General features: G+C 39.9%; 1 protein-coding gene across 2 annotated transcripts in view; it reads right to left on the bottom strand.

The window, feature by feature from the left end:
* PPM1H (protein phosphatase, Mg2+/Mn2+ dependent 1H) overlaps nt 1-14792 on the bottom strand; it is a 304307-nt gene that overhangs the window by 18851 nt on the left and 270664 nt on the right. The window lies entirely within an intron of this gene.

The raw sequence follows: 14792 nt of genomic DNA, 5'->3' as shown, positions 1-14792 counted from the left end.
CAGAGACCTGCTTTACGCTTACACCCTCTCTAGTTTTAAGAGACTCTACTGGATTAAGTGAAAACTTTAGAGGGCTAAGATTGTGCAAATAAAACAGTGTAAATGACTTAAACCAGTGTACCGTGCCCAACATTTGCTTTCATTTTACATTTTACCAAGACTGCACAAGGTATGTTCTTGATAAATATTATTGGACACACAACCCAAATGCACTTGTGATATCGTCACGGCGGGCGATCCTTTCAGATTAAGACTCATCCGTGTCTGTCTGTCTGTCTTTCCAACTCTTATAACCTTATAACTCTTATAACTCATAACTCTTATAACTGGCTAACAAAGAAAACAATTTTATGATGTGCTGCCTGAGACTTTACAAGGAAAATGATGTACTTCCCCAAATTTAAGGAGTTCTTTCAAAAGTCTGAAGCAAAGTACTGGAATACACAGTGAGTGCTTAGTAATGTAGTGAGAATAAATCTGTTACACTTTGACATCACTAATGATTTTGTATTCGGTCACCATTTTGAGGTAAAGTGTTTTGATTTCCTCCCCATAATTAGTTTTTAAATATTAGGATAAGCATATGTGTGGTACAGCTTCATAAACAACATATGTGCGCTCATGAACAATTGGTTAACATATGGGACCCCCAGAAAGGACAAACCATCAATGGGAAAATACGATAAACGATTTTGAGGTTATGTGATTGGTTTCTATCCCCAGACATCAATCAAATTAATTGGCAAACAAATTAGGTCACTGGCCATCAACCAGAACTTTGGAGTTAACTAGTTAACACTCATGTAAGAAACCCACCAGAGACACTGTAGCCTTCAGCCTGACCTTGCATCGAGACCCAAGCCAGCTCCCGAATTCCCTACACGAAGACGGAAGCATTCTCCATGTTCTCTCGAGGGCAGTGCTCATTAGCTGCCTGGGAGTTGCTGACTTGTCAAGCAACCACCTTGAAGCGAGACACATGGCCTATGCCTGGGATGAAAGGGAGTCTTGCCATTAAGGCTCAAGATGAGCCACATACACTGGGAAGCCTGAGGAAATTGGGTTTGTGGTTTGATCCTAGTGAGATTAATGATTGTACTGTCCAATAGAGATAATATAAACTGCTTGCATGCATCTGATTAATAAAGTTTGCTAGCATTGAGAAGCATAAATCTAATTTTCTACTGCACTAGTTAGCATAAGTAATGGTAAATCAATTTTGTGTATGCATCTTCTGTTACAAGTAAGTACATCACTTCAACAAACATTTATTCAGTGCTTACTATTTATAGGATGCTAGGTGTCTGGGGCACAAAGGTTTCAAAATAAAACATGGCAAAGGTCTGCTTATTTAAGGAGTTTATCCTGTGCTTGGGATGGGGAGGGACAAAATTAACCAGAATATCTACTTACTCAGGACCCCTCTTCTGCCACCCTACCAGATAAAATTTCAGATGGAAGCAGCCAAAGGCTGGAGGCAAACACTGACGCTGCCGGTATATACCAACTATATTACCCTGAGATGGCTAAATCTTCCTAGGTCACAGATTCCTCGTCCAGAAAAATGGGCCTAATAATAGTTGTATGATCTACCCTATTAGGTTCTCTGGGAGTTCAAAGGAGATAAGACACAAAAAGCAGGTGGCAAACGTTGACAGGCAGACGCGTGCATTTTCGGTGGAGTTGTGAACTGAACCAACCATTCTGGAAAATATTTTGGAAATATGTGAAGAAAGGGACTAAAACATCCATATCCTTAGATCTGGGGACAATAATGTTAGGTCTATGGGGGAGAAATTACATAAATACCAAAATACTTACAGCAACACTTCTTGGAGAATTGTTTGGCAGATGGCTAAACAAACGGAGGTTTATGAATGTAAGAGAATATTACTTCGCAGTAAAAAATGACTACAGAATAACTTAGATGACCTGATGTAAAAGGAAATAAGCAGAGCTGGGAAAAGAACACATATAATGTAAGTGGGAAGAACGATAAAATAATAAATATAGAAGTTATGATCTAGCTTGGCTCCAAATAAAGAATATGAGAAGACCATCACCCTACTTCATGCATTGCCTCTATATTTGCGGAGCTGACAGTATGTGGAAATGGAACACTGCCCAACATTAACTTTTTTGTATGTGTTGTTTGGATTTGCTGGGGTTTTTTTTTTTGTTTGTTTTTTTAAATAATTTGTCATTTTAACACTTTGGCATAAGGGATGACGCTGGGAAAATAGGAAGGGATAGAGTGGAAAATATAGGTGATGTAAGAATAAAAGTTATTTGTAAAAATTTATTTTTAAAAATCCCCTTCTTGTTCCAACCCATTGCAGCCTAATCAGTGGAGGGAAAGGCATTTTTTTTTTTTTACTAATGACTCAAAAAAAAAAAAAAAAAAAAAAAAAGGACATTTCTTACAAATGACTCAAGAAAAATCCAAAAGGAAAGATCATACCTGGATGCTTTTTAAAAAATAGACACTCTTGAGAGCAAGACTGCCGTGAAACTATAAAGGTTGAAGTCTGGACAGTCATCCACTGTGTCTTATGAACAAAAGTATTGCCCTAAGGAAAAAAACCTCAGTTTCTGTGTCCTGGCTTTGCCCCTGACCTTCTGGCTTTTGCCACCTCAGCAGCTTTGCCTGCCTCAGCTGCTGTCACACCTGTACCCTGCCTTAGCACTCAGAGGTTCCTCACCCTGAAATGTGTCCTGTCAAGTGTTCCTCAAGCTGCCCTCTCTCTTCCCTCCCCCCCCTTTGTATTTTCTTTCCCCCCATTAGCAGGTAAGTCCCTTGAAGGGACTGTCTTTCTCTTGTATTTGTATCCCCAAAATTTAGCACAATGTCTGACACAAAATTGATACTGAATTTGTAGCCTACCAATAACCATTTATCTGTCCGTGTTGGGTGCTATGCTAGGCAATAGGATTTAACCTATTAATAAGAATTTATTAATCACCTACTAGATGTCAGACCATCTCAGAAGGTATGGATATAAAACTGAAATAGCCACTGTCTCAATGAGTTTATATTAAACTGTGAGTGGGAAGAAGAGGAGATGACCACAGATAATTAAATAAAAAAACGCACAAAGAAGTAAATACAAGGTTATTTCTGGCACGAGATGAGGAATAATAAGAAAGGAAGGGGAGTAAGAGCCCAGGAAAGGCCTTGTGTAGGAGGCTCTAACAGGAAATAGTCACAGTCCAATTACAAAAATGCAAGAATACCCTTCACTTCCCTAGAAACACATTCCTATTTGCATCCAATATTAGAAGAAAAGTAGGGATTTCATCATGTCTGGCCTTTAATGGACTCTGAAGGATCCATGCTGAAATTGTCGTTTGACCTTCATTCTCAAAGAGGCCCCAAAACATCCGAAAGGCGACGTCTTGACTTAGAATGAACTGGACTGAAGTGAGGTAAGGCTGGTCAAGTCACTAGCCCCATTCTCTCCTCTGGAGTCATCTGAGTTCAGTGGCAAGACACAGGTCAGGATGGCCCAACTATGCTGAAGTATATGGAGAATTAAGGTTCTCAACCAAAGTCACTGGGATTTAACCCTGGATACTCAGCCTACATGACCACGGGATTACCCCCCAACTCCCCAGTTCTGTGATTCTGATCGCTCTACACATGGATGCATCATCCAGGGAGCCCCAGTGACACATCCGCCAAATAGCACGGCCCTAACAAACACTGCTTGCTTCCTGTGAGCACATCCCTGCAGGAAGTTTCTTTGATGCTGTAGGATGGAAAACTTAATTGTTAAATAAGTGCTCCGATCAACAAGGGGTTCGAGTGACTAATTTCTTTGTTACAGTTCAACAGGAAAAGCCCCTCCTATGCCTCTGAATCTCCATCTGGGTTAATAAGAGCACCTGAATTTAACATTATCAAAGTGTCCCAGGACTGAGGAGGCCAGAGTTTAATTCCAAGCTGTCTTTGGAGAGAAGAAATGCAAAGTCCTGAGCTGCCATTGGCTGTTGCAGCCCACAGCCTAGCCACTAATAAAACGGAGGTCTGGCCACTAAAGAAATAGCAAGAGCCTACATTCTCAGGCTCTAGAGAGGACAGCTTCTCAGGCTAAACCTTTTGACAAATTAAATCCTTTCCCTAATTGCATTGTCCTTTTTGCCACGTGGACCCTATCGAATGCCGCTTCGTGGGCCAAATAGTGGAAGACTCTCCCTGTACAATCCTTCAAGTAATTTATATGTAAATAATAAAAAGCTGGCCCCAACCCTATTCCCCTAGGCCCGTCCCAATTAACCTCCTTTTAGCTTTTTACGTTACCCTTTGTTTCCTATCCTTTAGCCAATTTCCAGAGGACTTTGCCAACTTTCCCCTAATTCCACAGCTCAGTCTTACGCATTACCTATGAGGCAGAACATTTTTGTTGAACGCTTTTTGAGAAAACAGACTATCCTCTTATCTTTTTTCTTCATTTTATTTTTCAACTAATAGGCACTTATTTTTCTCTCTCCTATTCCACCTCTTCCTCAATTTGAAAAAAAAAAAAAAAAGGAAAAACCAGAACCCCTGTGACAAATTATATATAGAGTCAAGCCAGATAGAATTCCATAATGTTCATGCCCATAAATATCTCATTCTGTCTTACCTCTCTCTCAAAAGAGCCAAGAATTCTGACAGTGGCAGTACCCGCCTCCCCCCGGCTCTCTCTCTCACTTCCAGCCCTTCCTGCCTCCAGCCCCAATTGGGGAGACACAGAACCGGACCCAGGAGATGTACACAGTGATAAAGAGTGAAATGAACAGAGCTTGGGGAAATATATAGGAAGCCAACAATGATGTTAAGGACCCTGACTTTGAAGGACCTCAGAACTCTGAAGAAAGCAGTGAATAATATTCAATCAGCTAAGAAGCATTAAGAAAGTCCTTATTATGTTCCAGACACTGTGTTAAAACACAAAGGATATAAAAAAGGGGGCAGCTAGTTGGTACAGTGGACAGAGCATCAGCCCTGAAGTCAGGATGACCTGAATTCAAATTTGAAATTAGATACTTAACACTTCCTAGCTGTGTAATCCTGGGCAAGTCATTTACCCCAATTGCCAAAAAAAAAAAAAAAAAAAAAAAAAAAAGAAAGCTAAAATATGTTTTTTGCTCACAAGCACCTCACATTATAATGTATATATGAGATATATATGAGATATGTACAGTGTAAATGGAAGGTAATATTAAAAAAAGCACTAGTAAAGATGGGGATGGCTGGGGATGGGGAACAAAAAAAGGGAAAGAAATCTTAGTTGGAATTTGAGCTGAGTCTTAAAGGGAGCTAAGGAAACCAGGAGGTGGAAGTGGGAGGGGGAGCATGCCAGGCTTGGGGAATAGCCAGAGAAAATGCTATGCAGCTGGAGATGTTGTATCACATGCAAGGAACAGAGAGAAAGTCAGTGTCCCTGCATCCATAGAAGGGAGCAAAGTATAATTATACTGGAAAAGTAGGAAGAGGCCAGAGTATGAATGAAGGGCTTTTAAAAGCTAAATAGAAGATTTTTATTTGATTCTGGAGGTAAATGGGAGCCAAGGGAGTTTATTGCATGAGTTTACTGTTGCAGGAGTGACAACCTTTCTGGTGGCTGAGATCCAGAATGCATTCTCAGACAGTCAATACCTTGATTTGTTTTGCTGGACTAGGTGGATGTAATGGGCCTGCGGCCAGCAGCCTGTCTCCCCACCTTGTTTATTACAAGTCCTTGACTCTCTTTCCTGGATGGGAAAAAAATGGGTCAACTTGGACGATTAGTGCTTTGGACGATATGCACATCCAGGTTTAGTTTCCTCTGTTTGCCACACAATAAGCAGGCAGGAAATAGTTACAGAGTACCTGTACATGCTCTGAAGTTGATGCAAAGAATGGCATCAAGCAAAGTACATCAAGTATGCGAATAAAAACTGGGTTCTCTTTGGATAATCTGTTATAGGTCATTAAAAGGAAAGGCTTCTATTTAGAAGTGAGGTGGGAGCTTAATGGGTAGGAACAGATATGTCCGAACAAGCATCAATAAAACATTTTTAAAAATGCACAAGAAAAAAATAAAATAAAAAAAGGGGACACCACATTTTTTTGTTAGGATACACACACACATGCACACTTTAAAAAGTCCATGTATATCCTTCCAGACACACATGTATATACATACACATTATATATATATATGAAATATATATTTATGTGGTTTAAGAAACCATATGTACATATGTGTAATATGTGCACATATACATAAATACATACATGTATGTGTGGGTACTTTTTTTCCTTTGAGACTGTGTCTTCTCATTTTGTTTAAGGAAGCTAAGGCTTCCTTAGGTCCCTGTAAGACTCAGTTCATTATGTTTCAGCATAAATGCTGAAAGTGCATTAATCACTTGTGGTTCCCATTCCTGATGCTTTTCAGCATGGGACCTTTGACTTGCTTCATTTCAACCTGGGCCAATTTGCCTCTCCTCCAGTAGCTTGGTGGTTCTCCCAGACCCAAGGATTCACTGAACCGCTTAGTCCAATACACATCAGAACTCCCTCACCTGAGAGCCATCAGCCTGAGCATTCTGGACACTCCGGCATGTACCATCACATCGGGCTTATATTGTACACATTAGTTCACATCTTCTGCACAATTTTCCTTGTTCTCTGTACATTACAATGTTTATATTTGCTGACAACTTAGTTCATACTACAAAAGCAAATTTTAAATTAAAAAAAAAAAAAAAAAAAAAAGAATGATCGTTCTTAAAACTAATAAGGAGACTGCTTAATGAGTTGCTAACCCCAGCTAATTGTTCTGTTCAAGTTGTAAGAGGCAGCACTAGCTGGAAAATTAACTGCCTTTATTTTACATAATAGCCTCGGGCTCAACCAAAGAGCAGCACCCCTGAAGAAATGTGCTTGTACTACTTCTGAATTTGTCCTTCCCCAATTTTAGCTGCAAAATGTTGATAAAAATGTGTGTTGAGAAGGGTTGTGGGTATATGGAAAGAAACTTTCCAAAGTTTCTGGTGATATCATCATGCAAAGCTGAAATAAAACAACCAAATGTTTCATCAGCATCCCAAAGTCCTCCACAAATTCAACGATATGCAACATGTTAGGTAAGGACCTGGAAGTACCCCTCAGTGTGTGATGCTTGTACGTGCACACATGCATGCTTGTCTGCACAGATGTCAAAGGGATCTAAACTCCACGTCCTGCACGTAGGCCCGAGTCTCTGGGCCTGCCATTTTTCACTCCTACCACTTCTACCTCTGGTTGTCAGAATGAATGGCTGAGAAAAACCCTCCCACAAAGCTGTAGTGTAGTGTAACCCAGCACCAGATCCCCTGGACCATCTCTCTTGAGATGTTCAAGAGAACAGACACTGCGCAGGGTGAACTTTGGAACATCGTGCTGTGCTGTCTAGGTGAGCCCAGGCTGGTCATACCCCTGAGGGCTGTGTGTTCTGGAGCTGTCCAGGAGGGCCTGAGGCGGCTGCTGGGCCAGGTGATCCCTCACTCAGCCTCTGTGTGTCTCCCAACAGGCAACTCCATCAGGAGAAAAGCGTCGTTGTGCGAAGGATGGTTTGTGGAATCAGGGGGGACTTCAGTCGAAATAAACAGCCTGTCTGTGTTCGGAGGCTGCTTGTTTTCTTCGCCAAGATTAAGAACTACTAAATGTCTGATTGGGACTTTTAGTCCCAATCTAATCATCTAAGCAATCTCTTTCCTTCTCTTTCATAGAGAAAGTTTTAGCCTCTGACTTCAGAAATGTTGAACACATGCGCAGACATTGGCTCCACTCACAAAAACATTACCTTTGTGAGTTGCTAAAACCAGTTCTTTATTAAAAGCAGAGCAAGATTTTTGCAGATGATACCTCTGATGGCTTATTAAGAGAGTCAACTAAAAAACTAATTGTAACTAGTAAAATTGCAGCATGTAAAATAAAGGCACATTAAGTTATCCACATTTATATCTATATATCTCTATCTATCTATACATATGTGTATATATATAATAAATAATTGTAATTATTTTATATTATATTAATATATAATAAATAATAAAATAAATATTATACATTATATATATGATAAATATAAAATATATACATAAAATAAAGGCACCCGCCCTAAAATCAGGAGTTCAAATCTAGTCTCAGACACTTAATACTTCCTAGCTATGTGACTGTAGGCAAGTCACTTAACCCCAACTGCCTCAGGAAAAAAAAAAGAAAGAAAGAAAAGAAAAATACAAAGCAATATGGCAGAAAATGGCTCCATCTCATTATCTTATACTAAGAAAAATTCCAAAATGGCACTATAAACAAATTAAAAAAGAAAGGAAGAAATTACCTGTCATATCTACTAATGGAGAAGAATTAACTAACAAACAACAGAGAGGATAACAGAAAATTAGGATAATTTTAAATACATAAAATTAAAAAGGCTTTGCACAAGCAAAACCAATGAGCTGAAACCAGAAGAGAGAAGGTAAATAGGAAATAGTTTTTGAGGCAAATTTCTCTGACAAACCTCTTATTTAGGAGAAAAGCAGAAAATGGAGTTAAATTTCTAAGTATTAAAGATGATCCTCAACTGTTAAATGGTCAAAGCAATATTCAGAGGAAGAAATCAAAGCTATCACTAGCAATATGAAAAGGTGTTCTATATTACTAATAATCATAGTAATGCAAATTTAAAAAATTCCGAGGCAACACTTTATATCAGATTGGCAAAGTTAACAATTTGGAACCATGTTTCCAAAGTTATTAATTAAACTGATATGCTTTTTGACCCAGCAATACTACATAGATCTATTCCCCAAAGATATCACAGAAAGAAGACGACTCAGATGTGGGAGAGGTAGGAAATGTAGTAGATAGAGCATTAGGACCTGAACTCAAGAGAAACTGAGTGTAGATCTAGGCTGAAACATTAACTATGGGAACTTGGGCAAGTCACTTAATCCTGTTTGCCTCAGTTTTCCCATCTGTAAAATGAATTGGAAAAGGAAATGGCCAATTTCACTGTAGTATCTCTGCCAACAAAACCCCAAATGGGGCCATGAAGTGCAGAACGAGACTGACTAAGCAGAGTCAAAGAAAACTGCCCCACTCTTTTACCATGTCCCCAAAAGTCCAAATTCCTCTCTAATTCCTTGGAGTTGATGTTCTCATTTGCAATGATTAGATTTGCTGTTTTTAAAAGACTTTTTTCTTTATGATGTGCTGCTTCTGTAGAAATCACTCTGCCGTTTCTGCTCACTTCACTCAGCATCAGATCACACAAGCTGAGACACCGTCTTTAGAGAGAAGTCTTTCCCCTCCTTCCCTTTGGCCTTAGGCAAGCTGATCCCAATAAAAGGGTCACCTTCTCACTGACAGAGAGGCTTCCGCCGGCCTGGGCCTGGCTGCTGGCTGTGGCCCACTTCCCCACAAAACAGAGAGGAGAGGCTCTGCTTTAAGCTAGATGGGCCTGAAAAAGGGACAGAACGTTTCTGAATGTTTGACACTGTCCTCCCAGCAAACTAAAGAGACTAAGGCACTGCTGGGTGCCTCTGAAGGAATTTCAAAGCGAGTCAGGAAACCATGGCCCCAGAACTTTGTGGGTTGCATGGGGATAGACAAATCTGGCTGTACTTGGGGTTTGGCAAACGAGCTATTTTTCCAGCGTTTCGTGTTCAGTGAAACCGAAAAATGTGTTTGGCCAGAAACCTCTTTCTAATTCTTAAACCCTGCACATTTTTTTTCAAAGGTAAATCTGATCCATATGCTTTTGGTTCATTTACTTTTAACTCATCAGAATGAATTAAGAGCTAAGATGATGAATGGGAACAGCTCCGATTTTCCAAGAAGATTGTTTGAGCCTTTTTTCTTAGAACCCAGGCGCATTCTCCCCCTCCCAACCCAAGCCGTTTAGACAACCCTTGACTGGGCTGCATTTAAAACTTAAAATTCAAATGTGCAATAAAGATTTAGGCTTGGCAAAGGGAAGGCAGCATGGCGGGGAGAATATTTCCAGGAAATACGCAGTTGGGGGAAAGAGAAGGCAAGTTAGAAAAGCCATGAGGGAGAGTGAAGGGACAGCTAGTATTCATTAGGGCCTTTTGGAGGAATAAATGAGGATTCTGAGGTGCATTGATGACAAAATCCAGCTTAGGGAGAACCTTAACAAAACTCTTAAGGGAACTTTATGTTGCCATATTTCAGGGAAATGTGATCTTTTCCTGGTACTCACCTCTTCTACCCCCTTGCCCACACACACACACACACACACACACACACACACACACACACACAAGAAATAGTGATAAGAACACTAGGATTGTGCTACTTGATGGGGGTGGAACCAGAAGCAAGTTACAACCTCTTTGGAACTCAGTTTCCCTGTTTGTAAAAAGAAGGGAGTTGTACTTGATGATCTATAACTTCTATTAATGAAAAGAAATAAAGAATTCTTGAGCAGCAAGCTATTTAAAACAGAAACTATTCTTCTGCAATTGCAAGTACACTATGAATGCAAACTACACATGGAGTAACTTAGTGGTCCATTGTCTTCTGATATTCAATTCAACTTGGCAGTTTCTCACACATATCAGGTTTTTGTAATCCTTTCTAGTTCCGATTTCTGATTGCTCACCCTTATTTCTTCCTCTTCCTCTGCCTTGGTCCAAAGCCAGGGCCCAGACTCCTGATTACTACAGGAGGTTAATTCACCGTCCTCCCCGGCAGCTTCACTTAATCACGTGCCTGTTTCTGGACACGTAGTCACTTGGTTGGCAACACGGAGGAGCCCCATCTCTTTTCTACATCCCGACTACGTGGTTTTTCTAAGACCTCTTTTAGTTTCTTTATACACACCCCCTTGGGTGACATGGACCTTCTAAATACCCCTCCCTCATTTCCCTTCTGTATTCTCCCCCTCTGAGGACTTGTCTTTCAACACCTATTTGATCCCTCTTTTCAGAGAAACACAAACAACTAAAATACAATTGCTCTGACTTGGGCCATACATGATTTTGAGGGGAGCTTTTTTTTCTTTTTGAAAGTAAATTATTGTATTTTTCACAAACTTATCATGGGTGCCTCTGTGAATATATTATATCCTAATTATAGAATGTACACTCCTGGAGGTTGGAGACTGTCACTTTTGTTTTCATCTCTCTAACACCTAACCAATAGTAGGTGTTAAATAAACCTTTTCTGATCGATGAGACACTCCACTTCATCACTGGGCGTCTGCACAACGTTCCCTCATCTCTCCTCCCTGAGGGCTGGCTCTCTTGGGCTCATCAGCCGCTAGTGTGTCCCCTTAAAATTACCTTATACAAAGATGCAAAATCTATACTGCTCCTATTACCTTCCAGAGTAATAGATTAAGTGTATAAAAATCTAACAGACATTATCTCTAAGAAACTGGCTTGACCTGTAAAGGAAACATACTGGAAAATAGTTTTTCTAATTGCAATCTAAACCAAAAGAAGAAAAAATAACGTTCATCTTTGTCTATCTAGTAAATCCTAGCAAATCCATCCAAAGAAGTGTCCTAGATAGAGAACCCCTTTAGAGGATCCCTTGAAATGGGGGGGAACCCAAATATTATAAAGGAAATTCTCCTCTGGGTTAACTCCCCTAAGGTTAGGTCCCTAGAGGATGGCTGCTAATTTGAATTTTAGGGTACTGTTTGGGTCTAGGTTCTTACTACTATAGATCACAACAATGTGACCCCATTCCAAGTGTGCTTTCCATTAATGGTCTGCCAGTAGACATCTTAAAACTCAGAGCAAAGTCATTTACTAAAAATGGCATAGTAAAAACTGTAGCTACAAAGCATTTTTTTCTCTTAATCAGGCAATAAGCATTTTTTAATCATCCACTCTATGCCAGACTATGCTAAGTGCTAGAGAAGCCAAAGAAAGGCAAAACGGCCCTTGCCTTGAAGGAGGAGTTCACGATCTAATGTGAAATCTTACAGTGGAAAACATTCCCAGAAATACATAAGGAGGCCATGGAAAGAATGGAAATAATCTTATACTACAAGCTTAGTGGGTCACACACAGGGAGAATACCCATTGCTACAGAGAACATGTATTTATTAAAAGCCCACTTGGGGCCAGCCACTGTGCTAAGTACTTCACAGGTATTATATAATTTTTGATCTTCACAACTGTAAAGTAGATGATCTATTATGATTCCCCATTTTATAGTTAAGGAAAATGAGGCAGAAGAGATTAAATAACTTGCCCAGGATTATATACAATGTCTGAAATCTACCCACTGTCTACCAAGATACTTTCTGTAGAATCCTTTCTTTCTTCCTTTTTACTTTTTTAAAATAGTATTTTATTTTTTCCAAATACATGCAAAGATAGTTTTCAACATTCACCCCTGCAAAATCTTGCACTCCAAATTTATCTCCCCCTCTCTCTGTTCTCCAAGATGCCAAGCAATCTGATATAGGTTAAACACATGTAATTCTTCTAAACGTATTTCCATATTCATCATGTGACACTTTAAGAAAAATCAGATTAAAAGGGAAAAAAATCAAGCAAACAAACAAAAATGACAACAAAAAAGGTGAAAAATACTGTGATTTGATTATGGCATCCTTTCTAAAAGCTTCTTGATTGCCAAGGCTATCCCTATCACAGCCAATTTACTTTTCAGCTGCCAAAGGCACAACCTCTCAAAGTTGCTTTAATTTACTTTTTAAAAATATTTTTACTTAATTCATTAAATATTTCCCAATTACTGCCTGCTGTCTAGGAGAGGGAGTGGAGGGAAGGAGGGGAAAAGTTGGAACAGAAGTTTTTGCAAGAGTCATTGTTGAAAAATTACCCATGCATATGGTTTGTCAATAAAAAGCTATAATAATAAAAATAAATAAATAACTAAATAAATATTTCCAATTTCATGTAAAAAATTTTAACACAAATTTTAAAAAGTCTTGAGCTCCAAATTCTCTTCCTTCGTCTTGCCTATGAAATGGTAAACAATTGATCAATTTTAGAAGTGAAATTATGCAAAACCTATGTCCATATTAGCCAAATCAAAGCAATCAAAGCTGCTTTTAGCCTCAAGTGTCTGCCTCTCTTTATGATGTCTGTCTGCAGGACGTGTCTTGGGTCTCTGCTACTTCAATTGTACTTCAAGCAGCTGCTGAAGGGGCTGTCTCCTTTGGGGCAAATGGCTATGGATTAGTGGATAGGGAGAGGATAGAAAATCTCTTTTAGCTCTCAAATAGGGGAAGAACAGGAGGGCTCTCTGCAGACTTCAGGCTCTCCAGAGTATTTAAGTATGGAAGCACAGGTGATTTTCAGCATTGCCTGTCTTCATGCCCCTTCTGACTCTGTCAAAGAACTGTCTATCCTTTGCAAAGGGATAACCTCATCTCCTATGCCCAAATCCTAAATACATCAATGGGGATGTGGGAAGGGAGGTCAAATTCCTCCCTCCTCTTACTGCCGTGTCCATGTTTTCCTATCGTTTTCCCATCTGTGAAAGAAGTTCCTTGAAAGAAGGGACTCTTCCACTTTTTATTTCATTAGTGAGTGCTTGCAGTAAAAAATTTTTTGATTGGTTGGAAACAGTTTATGTAATAGAACTTGCACATCTAATGGGAATATATGACATCTCAATTCTTTTCATGAGAGAAAAAACTCATCTGGAACAATTATGGTATCAAGTCCTCCGCATTAGGGTGTGAAGGGTGCTATGATTTATTGCCTTGCTTGGCTTGTGAAAGGCGATGGGATCATGCTCCTTAGTAACTCATAAGTCCTGATGTCACTTATTGGCTCGCCACCTAAACAGTCAAAGTGTCTTTTGTTAGCAAACACGAAAAGCACTGAAACCCTCTGGGATTGTGGGAGAATTTCCAAGTTACTGGAATGAACACGGACTATTTTCCTGAAGGTGGTTCAGGTTTGGATTACTACGTGACCATCACATCCTCAGAATGCCCGAGCTCTGTACCCCATCACATCTTGCCTGAAGGATCCAAGACGGGGGAACCCTATGTGGCCCTCCTGATCTCGTTGGGATGGAGTTGCACAGGCTGGACAAATGGATGGGTTTTTCCACCTTTACTGCCCGTTTCATTCTTTTCCTCCATGCAAACTTTTCTTTCTCTAGCTCTATTGAGGCATTTTTCCCATCCTGTGCCCAGGTTCACAGACCTCCACGTACTCGCTCATGCCCATCCACCTGGTCGGTGTGTCTACCTGTATAGGACATCTTCCACCTGATGCTTTTCTCTACTTACATTTCAACTAGGACTTGAATACAAATCCTCATTACTCCTCAGCAAAAGCCTTATTCGTATTCCCTGTCTCAATTCTGTCCCACCCCACCCAGCTGCCAAAGTGATTTGTCCTAAAGCCAATGTCTGATCATGGCAACCCTTCCTCCCCACTTAGACCTTCTTGCTTACTCATTATATTTCACCTCTTACTTGTAAACTTTTGCATTGCCTGGAATGTTCTCCATCCCCACTCACTTCTGCTTCTTAAAATCCTTTTTCTTCCTTGGCAACTCAGCTCAAATACCACCTCCTCCAGGAAGTCTTCCATGATCTCCCCACTTCCTAATGCCCCTCCTCCCTGATAACCTGTGTTTATTTACTCTGTTCTGTGTATTTTTATGAGAAGGCACAAAACACACCTGCAAACAAATAAATAATAGGTTTAGTACATTCTGGGTCCCTCAAGGAAAGGTTTGGTGATTGTATTTCTATCATAATAAGCTACCATAATCTACAATTTAAGTGTGAGGCACCTGAGATAGAACTCTT

Source organism: Sminthopsis crassicaudata, chromosome 5 (assembly GCF_048593235.1).
Source record: "Sminthopsis crassicaudata isolate SCR6 chromosome 5, ASM4859323v1, whole genome shotgun sequence".
In the NCBI taxonomy this organism is placed as follows: domain Eukaryota; kingdom Metazoa; phylum Chordata; class Mammalia; order Dasyuromorphia; family Dasyuridae; genus Sminthopsis; species Sminthopsis crassicaudata.
Note: the sequence above shows the minus strand (reverse complement) of the source record. Positions and strands in the feature narration are given on the sequence as shown.